The sequence below is a fragment of the Podarcis gaigeae genome (assembly GCF_964106915.1).
Source record: "Podarcis gaigeae genome assembly, chromosome: 2".
In the NCBI taxonomy this organism is placed as follows: Eukaryota; Metazoa; Chordata; class Lepidosauria; order Squamata; family Lacertidae; genus Podarcis; species Podarcis gaigeae.
In genome coordinates, this window is record NC_139679.1 from 100,657,353 (window position 1) to 100,669,319 (window position 11,967).

Below are 11,967 nucleotides of genomic sequence, written 5' to 3' on the forward strand. Positions count from 1 at the left end.
TATTGAATTTGCCATAGCTCACCATTGCCATCTAGTATCACATTTGTATATTGCACTTTACAACACACTTAAAACATTTTATTTGTAGCTGTATAGCTGAGTCTCAGGTTACCCATGTAAACTATATGGGCTTCAAGGCAGGGACAATCTTCTGCTTGTGTTAAGTTATAAAAATCCACGTACATTGATGATGTTATTCTAATTCTTCTCCCATTTATCAGTAGCAGTCCAGATGCAAAAAATGAAAAATGAAAAAAAGGACAGGGCTTATGCACCTTTAATAGCCAAGTTGAAGATGGAATTTTAGCAAGTACAGAAGCTCTTTTGCTTTTTTGGCAAGACAAAGTCACGTATCAGTTTGTTACATCGTTTTGTAGTCTCTGGGTGAGGCCAAGTGCAGGAAAGGATTTTTTTTCATATTTGCAACTGGTTTCATTTTACGACTTTGAGGAGTCTGTAGTTATTTTCTGCAAATGGGCTCCAAATGAAGATTTATATGTCGTTTTATTTAAATCAATAGCACTTGAATGCAGTTTTGATTCATTATGCCCACATGGTCGCTTTAAATTCCAATATTTCGTGTACCAGCAAAACAAGGACAATCACCGGTAAAGGACAGCAAGGCAGTTTATTCTTTATCCATATCTGCAGAAAACAAAGTCATAGAACTAAGCAGCCACGCTGGCCTTTGACTCCCGATTTCTATCCATACTATCAGATAACGTTTCCTTGAGATTCAGTCTAACCTTTAAATCAGAGTTTTCCCAAACTTGCATCTCCACGTCTGGGTCTTTGGACTACAACTCCCATCATCCCTAGCTAGCAGGACCAGTTGTCAGGGATGATGGGAACTGTAGTCCAAAATCAGCTGGAGACCCAAATTTGGGAAACCCTGCTTTAAATCCAGGGTCATTAACCTGTGGCATTGCAGATGTTGTTAGAATCCAACCACATCTTCCTCATTTGTTAAGTTGACTGGTGCTGATGGGAGTTGGGCTTCTGGTTTGCTTTAAGTCTTTTATGCTTTTCTAATGTTCACAATAACATAGTTGCCTCACAGAGAAACTCAGGGCGGGGGCAAGCATTGAATATATTTTTATAAGGTGGACATAGTCCATTTTAACAATGATTCCAGGTATATTTTCCACTAGGTAGGACCATTTGGAGGGATTGCAGTGGGGCAGGGGCAGCCAAAGGCATTTTGGCACCTGAGGCAAACCACAAAATGGTGCTCTTCTCCCCTGACCAGATAAGAAGGAGTGAGCGAAGATCTACAGTGGGAATAAAGATATACGTTGGTAACTAGGATGGGAGGAGACCAGCAGCACCTCCTATTTGCTAAGAGGCCTCTGTAGAGGCAACATTGGCAGAGGGCAGCCAAGGCCAGCATGGTGTAATGGTTAGAGCGCTGGATTAGGACCTGAGGGAACAGGGTTCAAATCCCCATCATGTACAGAACTTGAGATCCTTCTAACGTAAGTGTGGCATGTAAATGTAAAATGAATGAATGAGGCAGCAACAGATTTGGCAGTGGGCAATGCATTCCTTGGAGATCGAAATTTCTGCCCCTGTGGATCCTGCTTCCCAGGGTGGTCACCTCACCTTGCCTCATGGGTGGGCCGGCACTGCAATGGGGGGGGGGTTAACTCAAACCAGAAGCATTTGAGCACATTTTGTTTCATCCAGCAGAGGGCAAAACCGCACTCCTGCACCCTGTGCCATAAACCAGGGAACAACAGGCAGATTATCTGTTGCTACGATGCGTGGGGGGGGGGGAGTGTGGCGTTTGCCCTCCTAGGTGTGTGACATCATACTGGGTTCATAAGGAAAGGGTTAACTAATTGTAAAATGACTAACCAATAGGAACCCAAGGGAAGGAGTTAGAGTTGTTAAGAAGTCAGTCTGGAGTTAGAGAAGAGACAAGAGGATAAGTCTGTGGGTTGGGCTAGTCTGATGTGAGAGAGTGAGGGAATCTGTTAAGAGTCAGTCAAACAGTTGAGATAATCAGTCAGAAGGTATTAGGAAGGTATAGGCCGGTAAACAAACTAAGGTTAAGAAACTGACAATAATATTATCTGAGAAACTATAAACTTGTTAATGCTTATAAAATAAACTTGTTTATTTGGTTTAATTTTAACAACTGTCTGGACTCAGTGTGTACCTGAGAGTAACGGGTTGGTGGCAGCGGGGAAGCGAGCGCAGTGGTGGCACAGGGATCAATAGACCGTCAAACGTCCAGGGACCCTGTGTGATCGCCACAGGGAGGCATGCCATTTTCTATAATTCTACGATCATGTGGCACATGACCTGAAGTACATGTCCTCTACATCCTCCGAGAACTCTATGTATTTCCAAAACTCTATGTATTGTCTGAGAAGGACAATCTTGAATCTTGCCCCTGATCTGTTGGTCTTGCCTTTTATTTTAACTTGCTTTGCCTCCTTTGTCAGCTTGGTTCTGGCACTAACTGCAGATTTATGGGCAAAGCATGTCATCAGCTGCACCCTGCCATTGAATCCTTAGCTTGCCTTCTGCCCCGGTTCTGACTGGTGCACCTCAGTAGTCCTGGAAGGCAGGTGTTTGCCCACCCTTGCCTTAAAAAGCCATTTTCAACCAGTATGTGTCAGAACAACGTAGCATAAAGGATTTGAGAGTCTACTTTTCTGAGTATCCCTCAAAAAAGTTCCTCATCTGAAACATGTCACCTTTTTATTCTGGCTTGCTCCTTTGCTCATAGCACTTCTTCCATTACTAAATAGGCTTTTGCAAAACACTTGTGTAACAATAGAGAGTACAGCTCGTTCTGCTAGCAAAAATCACACATCCTCCCTCCCCTGCAATCCCCAACCATTGTCCTCTCCCTTAGCAAAATTCCCCATTCCCGGCAGATAAACTGTCCAAAATCCCCCTTTCAGATTTCTACTCTCTGGAACTGAGTGCTGCCTAGTTGCTAAGCTCGTCCTCCGTGTATTTTTCAAATGAGGACATCCTGATCTAATTGGTGGCAGCAGCAGCTGTGGAACACTAGCCAGGGCTATAAATTTGGGGCAACTGGGTAAGAGAGCCGATATCAGGAGGTGGTGGAAACAGAGCCATTCTTCTGGCCTTGTAACCCTATTAAACTCCAACAAGGGAATCTTCTCTCTTCAAACGAGAAAGTGGTTTGGTTCCAATTTTGGAAGCAGTACGCAAATTGCCGCTGCAGCTAATCACAAGTAGGAAGGGTGTTAGTGCACAAATATCCTGCCTGCAAGCTTCAGAACAGCATCTGGTTGGCGACGATGAGAAGCGGATGCAGGAGCTGACAGGACTCTGATCTGATTCAGAAAGGCTCTTCTTATGTTCTGGTTCAAAGGGGCTAAAAAAGTGTTTGCGAAGGTTCTGGCCTTCTTTTGCAAACACTCCAGAATTACAGCTGGGAGGTAATTCTATCCGTTCCTCTCTCTTTTGAAAACGCATCACAGGGAAAGAGTTGTCAAATAACCAGTGTGAAATTTAAGCGCAATTTAGGTGTACATGGAAAGGCTCTTATCTTTAAAGGTTGTACAGGATCTTCTGCTCCAGGTGCCCCTTTCCCCTGTCACAGAAATAATGCATAATCCTAAGAACTAGCCAAAGCCAGGTGTAAAATCATTTCTAAGACTGAGGAGCCCATGCAAGGTCTGGATCTGGTCATCAGTTGATGACTGGATGTTGGAAGAGCAACAGCAACAGTATTCTTTTCCCTTTTGATGTTGAATTTCATAATAAAAGGATCCTGGATTTCAGGATATTTATCGGCAATGCTTCTCCAATCATCTTTATTACTGGCTGTTATCTTTCAGTATCGGAGCCCTTGCAACATGTCTCCTTCAGAGTTAGCACATCTGTAAACATAGATGGAACTTGCCTTGTAGCACTGCCAACTGGCCAGCTCCTAGGCTTGCTTTTTTAAAGAAAGGGTTTGATCAATGGAAATCAGAGAGTAAAGCTTTTCAAGGGAGGGGATAACAATTGCAGAATGATAGAGTTGGACGGAAACCTAGAGATCATTTAGTTCAGCCAGCTGCCGCAAATCAAGCTGTGGTTACAGGGAGACCTATACTAGAAAGGTCACAGGTTAGCAGCTCTGGCCGAGATGGACTGTAGAATTAAAGGTGTAATGACAGCAGAAAGGGCTGAAGATGTTGTCTGTTTCATTCCCTTCATCGGTGATATTACACTTAACTGTTCTTACCCTGAGGTACCACTTTAGCTAATGGGGCCTCCTGCTGCCACCGCACCGCCAGAGCACAATTTCTGTTCTCATCCTGAAGCAAAGTTCTTAACCTGAGGTAATATTTCTGGGTTAGTGGAGTCTGTAACCTGAAGCATATGTAACCTGAAGCCTATGTAACCCGAGGTACCACTGTATTTTAAAAGTCATGCTAGAGAAGAGCTTCACTGGATTTCTGCTAAACTCCTAGCGCTCGGGTTGCTTTTTACACCGAGGACAAAGTAAGTTTGGGATCCTGAGTCATAGCACTGAAAGGAAACACAACCTGCTTCAGGATCACTGCTGCCAGGTGGAAAAGAGAGGCTTGCAAGCTGCAATGTGTTCCTTCTCTGCTGTTGTGGGAACTAACACTAAGAGGTGTTCCTTGTTTTGGAATTGAAGCAGGTGAATCCTGAACAGGCCCTTGCATTCCAGACAGCAGATCACATCCTCAGCTGAGTTTCTTTGCATTGTTAGGATGACAACAGCTGTGTATAGATGGTTCTCAAGAGCCGAACAGACTTTCTTTGCTAGTATAGGTCTCTCTGTAACCGTAGCTTGACTTGTGGCAGCTGGCTGAACTAAATAATCTCTGGTTGGCTACTGTGAGACTTCGGTGTGATCCAGCAGAGCTCTTCTAATGACAAAAACAGCAAAAACTAGACAGCACACCTCTCAGGTGCTGGTAGGATCAGCCACAATGCTGCATTTGCTTCCATTTCCCCTTCTTTTAAAAGGCATGACAAAGAAGCAGAGTGGGACATTAAACAGAAGGAACATCTGCAAAAGTTTTACTCTCCTAGAATTCCAGGAATGCTTTGCAACTCAAAGGTTCTCGGCTTAATTTTTTTATTTGTTCTCTCTCCAATAGAATAAGCCACATCTTAGGAAAGGGCTGGTCTGCCCTTGTGCCTCTCCTCCCATGCACTATCACATAACGTCCCTGTGGCAACGTAACTAAACGCCAACATACACAAGTCATAAGGCGGGTGCAGTTAACACATTTGTACTCTCTTAGTAACTGAACGACTTGCAGTCGAGCTCTTGTAGGCAAACGAGGAGGCCGCCCAGCCACTCCTTCCTGTCAAAGTGGCACCATTTCGGCTGTTCACCAAAGATCTGTGGGGAGCTAACTTGAGAATTTGCAGCACATCTATCCTGGCACACACAGTGATTGGAATTCCATATTGCTCTCTAGACTAATATTTGAACGCATATTCTACAGGGAGGAAGCACTAGAGGGGACGGTGAAACCTGTTTCTTGTTACAGAGAAATGCAGAAAGACAGCTGCCCTTAAACGCTGAGTTGCAATGTTGCTTCTTAATAGAGCTCAGGATCCATAGACTGAATCTTTGCAGAACTTGCAGACATTAAAACATAGAATAATATGGGGCCCAGCGCTTCTAACCACATTAGGCCCCACTGATTTCATCTGTAGTGCTTAAGCCTTATGCTGTGAGCCACTGCATGGATTCTTTTCTCCATAGAGAATATAAACCCAGTCATTACAGGTAGAGTATCCACCTGAAAACCCAGTCATAGCCAGCATCTTACATTAACATTTCCCAGCTCTGATACGTATATGTGTATGCATCCATCTTGTACTGAATATATCAACTGTGCCTTGAGTTCAGCATCACAGGTCCTCCTTGCTGGCCTACCTTGAATATTGCAAGGCACTAGAAACAGGGCCTTCTTAGCAGTGGCCCATAATTTGTGGGACTCCCCAATTAGCCTCTTCCATATTGTCCTCTTTCCACACTGGACATATACTGTGGAGTAACCAAACTTTGTTCAATCACTTCTTATGGGGCTTCTGCATGATGTCATGATCAAAATATGCTGCTCCCTTTGTTTTCCTTGTTCCATTCCCCCTTTTTTTCTTCTCAGAGCTCAGAAAATCTATCTGTGGACCAGCTGTGCCTTTTCCCCAGGTACAAATGGGCTGTTGTGCATCTTAGGGGTTGGACTTATGTGGAAGAAGGGATGCTATTATACTTGACTGAAAGTTGTGAAATTGCCCACATTGGGAAGCACCTTTGGTTTTCAAAGAGGCTTTGAAGAGTTATTGGTGCCAAGTGTATTTTTAATTCATAAGATTTTATTGGCTACACAGCTGATTTACTGCTTCACTGTTGTGGTTTGTTTTTTGCTGGTAGTTCTTTATTTTTAAATGTGGTTGGTTGTCTGTGGATTTTGCAAGCATTTAAAAGTGTTAATAATGCTTTCTTGTTCTGTTTTGCCATTTATTTACCATGTACTCAGGTAACCTCTTGGTTAAACTACTGCAGTGCACTTTACATAGATCTGCTTCCAGAAGCTAAGCTGATATAGAATGCAGCAACCAGTTTATTTACTGATTCCACCAAGTGGGATCCTGTTTCATTGACCCTTAAGGCTCTGCAATTACTGCCCGATTCCACCAGCCACAATTTCAGATGCTCACTTTGGTCTATAAAGCCTTCTACAGCTTGATATCCAAGTATCTGAAGGAGCACCACACCCATTACCTGCCAGCATGTTCGAGAGGAGAGGCTCTGCTTGTAGCTCCATCCACAGCTATAATTTCCTGTGCGACAGCAGGGACTTACCGGTCATGGCACCTTGGCTGTGGAACACCCTCCCACTGGAGACGCAGGTATCCCTACGTTATTGGTTTCAGATATCAAGTTAAGACCTAGTTTGCCTTTCCAGCTTATGGAGATGTTTGCTTGTTCCTTCTACTTGATTTGTTGTTTTACGTTTATGATGTTCATCAGGTTTTTATGTGATATGTTGCATTTTATTGAATTGTTTGTGAACCTTCCCACTGAAGCATGGGCTGGAAATATAAATACCAACAATTTGCTGTCGCCTGCTGCCTTGAAAGGACCTAAAGTGCTTAAAGTTAACAAATAAGAAATGTGGCACGTGTTTCTTCGCAAAGAAACTGCATTTCGTACAAGCCAGCGGTTGTTTTCTACACAAAGAACGTAAGAAGAAAATGCAGCAGCTGAAGTAGTCCTAAGTAACAACAGCTCAAGTTTAATTTGAACTGGTGACTGTCAAGAAAAAGGTTCTGGAATCTATTAGCAAGCCTTGAGTGCCCACTCCTTCCCACCTAGGGGGCATTGACATATATAATACAAATCAAATGTTGAGAGTAAATCATTTTCTTCACTTCAATCAAAACCATAAGTTGCAGACCTTTAAGGGAAACTACATTACAATTTACACTTTTTTAAAAAAACCAACAACAACATAAAGGATTTATTTTTTAGAGAAAAGTTGCAGATGTACTGCTGTCACACTGCAGATCAAGTTACTAGGAATCAGTGCAAAAATTGTGTCAGGTCCCTCAGTACTGAAAATGAGGGTTTCTGTGGGCTGAATCCTGTTGTTGGTCCCATCTTCCTCATCACCCTGAAGATAACTGTGGATCAAATCTCCACAGGTCAGAGCTTCTAGAGGAGGAGTTAGCAACTGGATGCCAAGGTTGACCCTTGGAGAATTACCAGCTAGCCTTTCACTTACTTACGCAAGGGCAAAACAGGAACTCACAGGTGGCAAAAGGAGCCACTGTTTTCTGTCCTGTCCTGTACTGGTTGCTAGCAGCATCATTTCCATTCCTCTACAGTTTGTCTTCTGCAAAACAAAAATGACATTATTGACGTCACTGTCTGCTAAGGCAAACTTTCCCAACTTACATTATTAATTACATTATCCCACCCAACTCAAGGAAGGCAATGCAAATGGAGTTGGGGAAATAATCACTTATGCATGGTTTGCAAGCTGAAAGCAACAACAAAAGAGAATGCCAATCATATTCACATATTAGATTTCCCTTCCAGACATTGAATGGATAAGAAAACACTGGAAATTTCTGCCCCTGTTTCCATTTTCATCATCATTCTCTACTTGAAGGGAAAGGTGTGGCATCTTGCTAAAGATGTGGCCGATCACTTTTGAAGGTGGAAGATGCATCCTTGGCCCTCTATCACTAGCTCTGTTCTCAAGACTTAACTGGATGGGACAAGGGACTCACTCATCTCTTCGGATTTTAGTAACCATGATGGAGCAAGGAGCAATTTGAATTGGGACAATAAGTCTATAACACTTCGATGGCACCATATTAGGTACCTATCATCTATCTATCATCTATCTATCTATCTATCATCTATCTATCTATCTATCTATCTATCTATCATCTATCTATCATCTATCTATATCTATCTATCATCTACCTATCATCTATCTATCTATCATCTATCTCTATCTATCTATCATCTATCTATCTATCATCTATCTATCTATCTATCTATCTATCATCTATCTATCTATCTATCTATCTATCTATCTATCTATCTATCATCTATCTATCTATCATCTATCTAGCTATCTAGCTATCATCTATCTATCTATCAATCTATCTATCATCTATCTATCTATATCTATTATCTATCTATCTATCTATCATCTATCTATCATCTATCTATCTATCTATCTATCTATCTATCTATCTCTCATCTATCATCTATCTATCTATCTACCATCTACCTATCATCTATCATCTATCAATGTTTCTATCTATCATCTATCTATCTATCTATCTATCTATCATCTATCTATCATCTATCTATCTATCTATCTATCTATCTATCTATCTATCTATCATCTATCTATCATCTATCTAACATCTATCTAACATCTATCTATCATCTATCTGTATCTGTTTGAACATAAAAATGCACATTTTTTTCTGTAATTGCAGCTTTCTCCCTTATTAATCTTTATAGCAGGATTGCAATAATAGGGCTCTTGGTATTGCAGTAAAAAACAATCTACCACATGAATATTTCAGTGCATTAGTCCAGATTGAGAAAGCATTAATTGCTGCCTAATGAACACTTTCAATGGACCGATCCCTGCATCTTCACACTAAAACAGAACAAAAGTTAAGTTGTGAATTTGTCTTTATGTGTATCTTGGGGAGTGGGAGTGGGCAGAGTGCGAATCCACGAGAGACAGGAGGAGCACACAGACAGCATGAAACCATCCAACCCCTGTTTCGGTGAAACATTATCCTTTTATTATAGAGGCCACATCCCAGCAGCATGCTTTTGTAAGGGGGAAAAAGTGTTCTGGTTTCCATCAAAAGCAACCGTAACCCGTATTTCCACTTCCCTCTCTAGAAAAGGGGTAAAATAGCAAAATAAGAGAACACACAGAGCAGACCTGATGCATCCAACACCAAAGGGTGTTTCCACTGGACAGGAAGACAAAGTTATCCATGGCTTTTCTCAAGCATCTGCCGAAATTTGCTTGAACACTTCAAAACATGTTGCCAGATGTGCTCAAATAATAACTGAAAGAGCTGGGCTTTGTCTCTTCAACAGTAAAATGTCACCCCATTACCGCTCACGTTCATCTGCATCAACAAAGGCGGTAACAGTATTAATTTTTCTAATTTCTTTCTGTTGTTCCCCTCCTTTAGGAAACCAGCATGGCTTCTAACATTTTAAAGATAAGGCGTTGACTGGGTGGGCGCAATCTGAGCAGGAATTGCACTTTTGGATCCTGTGAGCTGAAGGATCAGATTCACAATCTGGGGTTGCAGCACTGCCCTTGACTTAAAATTTTTAGCCGGGTGTACCACCAGCAGCTTTTCCTTGACCAAGATAGCCTGGCCACTGTAAGTCATGCTCTGATGAAACTGCATCTGGATTTCTGCTAAGAACATTGTACATGGGGCTGCCCTTTATAACTGCTCTGAAAGTGTAGCTCAGGGGTCAGCAACCTTTTCCAGCTATGGGCTGGTCCGCCATCCCTCAGACCATGTGGTGGCCCGGACTATATTTTGAAGGGGGGGGGGAGAACGAATTCCCATGCCCGCAAATAAACCAGAAATGCATTTTACATAAAAGTACACATTGTACTCATGTAAAAACACCGGGCAGGCCCCACAAATAACCCAGAGATGCATTTTAAATAAAAGGACACGTTCTACTCGTGTAAAAACACGCTGATTTCCAGACCGTCCACGGGCCGGATTGAGAAGGCGATTGGGCCGCATCCGGCCCGCAGGCCTCAGATTGCCTAGTATGTGTAACTAGTATGATGGTGTAACTAGTATGATGTACAGAACATGGACTGTGAACTACGATTGGTTCTGTGGACCACATCTTGCCAGCCTTAAGCAAACTTCACTGCCTGGTGCCTGATCTGCTACTTGGCTCAATACAAGATGCTGGTTTCAATCAAGGAAGCAGGACCTCAGGCCCAGGGAGACCCCTCCTTCCCTCTCTAGGCCCAGCCCACACTCCTTCTCCCCAGGGTACACCTTCATTGGCCTCACTTTGTACCCAATTTGAGAGTTATTTGCCTGGCTGGAAGGTGCCCTTGAGCTCTAATAATGCTTCTTGCCTGCCTGGATGAAGAGGGGTGTGTGGAGAAAGAAAGAAGCCTGCTGTACAAAGGTAAAATTAGCATTCTTTTCCCACCTGCTTTCGCTTCTGGCCCCCAGGCTGGAAGAGGTTCCCCACCCCTGCTTTTGAAGCTTTGAATGGATTCGAAGCAAGGTCCTTGAGGCCTGCTTCCTCTCACAAGAACCTGCCCGGCTGGCAAAACCTTCCATGATGACCCTCTTTCACATGTGTGGAAGTGACATCTGCGATTGGGCCTTTTCATTTGGAGATGCAGGAGCCAAGAAGGCAGGCCTGGCACTTAGCCCATGCCTTTTTGGCACAGGTTAAAGATATTTTATATACACAGACTCTTTAGTTTTTAGTCCAGGGTGTTTCCAGCATTATTTAAATCTGGTTTTTCATTGCTTTCTGCTGCTCCTGTTTATATGCGACTGGCTACTGTTTTGTTGTCACTTCCTCATTTCAAAGTGCATGTTAAGATGCTCCGAGGGACTGTTGCCTGAAGCGTGGTGCATATGTTTTCTTAATAAAATCAAACACAATACGGCTTAGGTCCAGAATATCTGAAAGACCGTATTCTCTCATATGAACTGCCTGGGTTTTAAGATCCTACGGGGATGTCCCGCCACACTTGCAGGCATGCTTTGTGTGGAGTAGAGTCCCTAAGATAAGGTTACCAGATTTTTTCCAATGAATCCAGGGACACATTAATTAATTAATTACGACACGTTCGGGACATTGATGCTGCAGCGATGGCAGTGGTAGAGGCGCGGCTGCCGCCTTGACCTTAACCGCCACGTTTCCCCTTCCTCCGAGGCTTCTATCTCCTTTCTCCATGAGCCTGGGCAGCCCCTGAGTTGTTGGTTCTTCGGTGGTGGTGGTGGGGAAGCAGTGCGCAGTGGGGCAGGCATGGAAGGTGGAGAAAGAGGGTTGATAGCAGCAGGGGCAGCAATGCTTGGGCAGCGTGATGCCTCCCTTCCCATCGGAGCAGCCCCAATCCCATTCCTACTTGCGTGCAAGCAGGAGGTCAAGGAGATCCCTCAGCTGGGAAGTGAGGCTTCACACTGTCTTTCAGAGCAGGCCCATCCCAACTCCTATTTGCATGCAAGCAGGAGGGGGCAGGGATCTCTCAGGCAGCGTGATGCCTCCCTTCCCATCGGAGCAGCCCCAATCCCATTCCTACTTGCATGCAAGCAGGAGGAGGTGTGGATCTCTCAGCTGGGAAGGGAGGCTTCCCATTGCCTAACTGAGAGATCCCTGCCCCCCTCCTGCTTGCATGCAAGCTCTGATAGGCAGCATGAAGCCCTCCTTCATAACTGAGAGATCCC

The 11,967-nt window shown here is 43.6% G+C and overlaps 1 long non-coding RNA gene across 1 annotated transcript in view; it reads right to left on the bottom strand.

The window, feature by feature from the left end:
* LOC310838267 overlaps nucleotides 1–11,562 on the bottom strand; it is a 466,315-nt gene extending 454,753 nt beyond the window's left edge. The window contains exon 1 of the long non-coding RNA XR_014560871.1: nucleotides 11,366–11,562. This is a non-coding gene — a long non-coding RNA (uncharacterized lncRNA). The remainder of the gene's footprint in view (nucleotides 1–11,365) is intronic.
* Nucleotides 11,563–11,967: the final 405 nt, after the last annotated feature.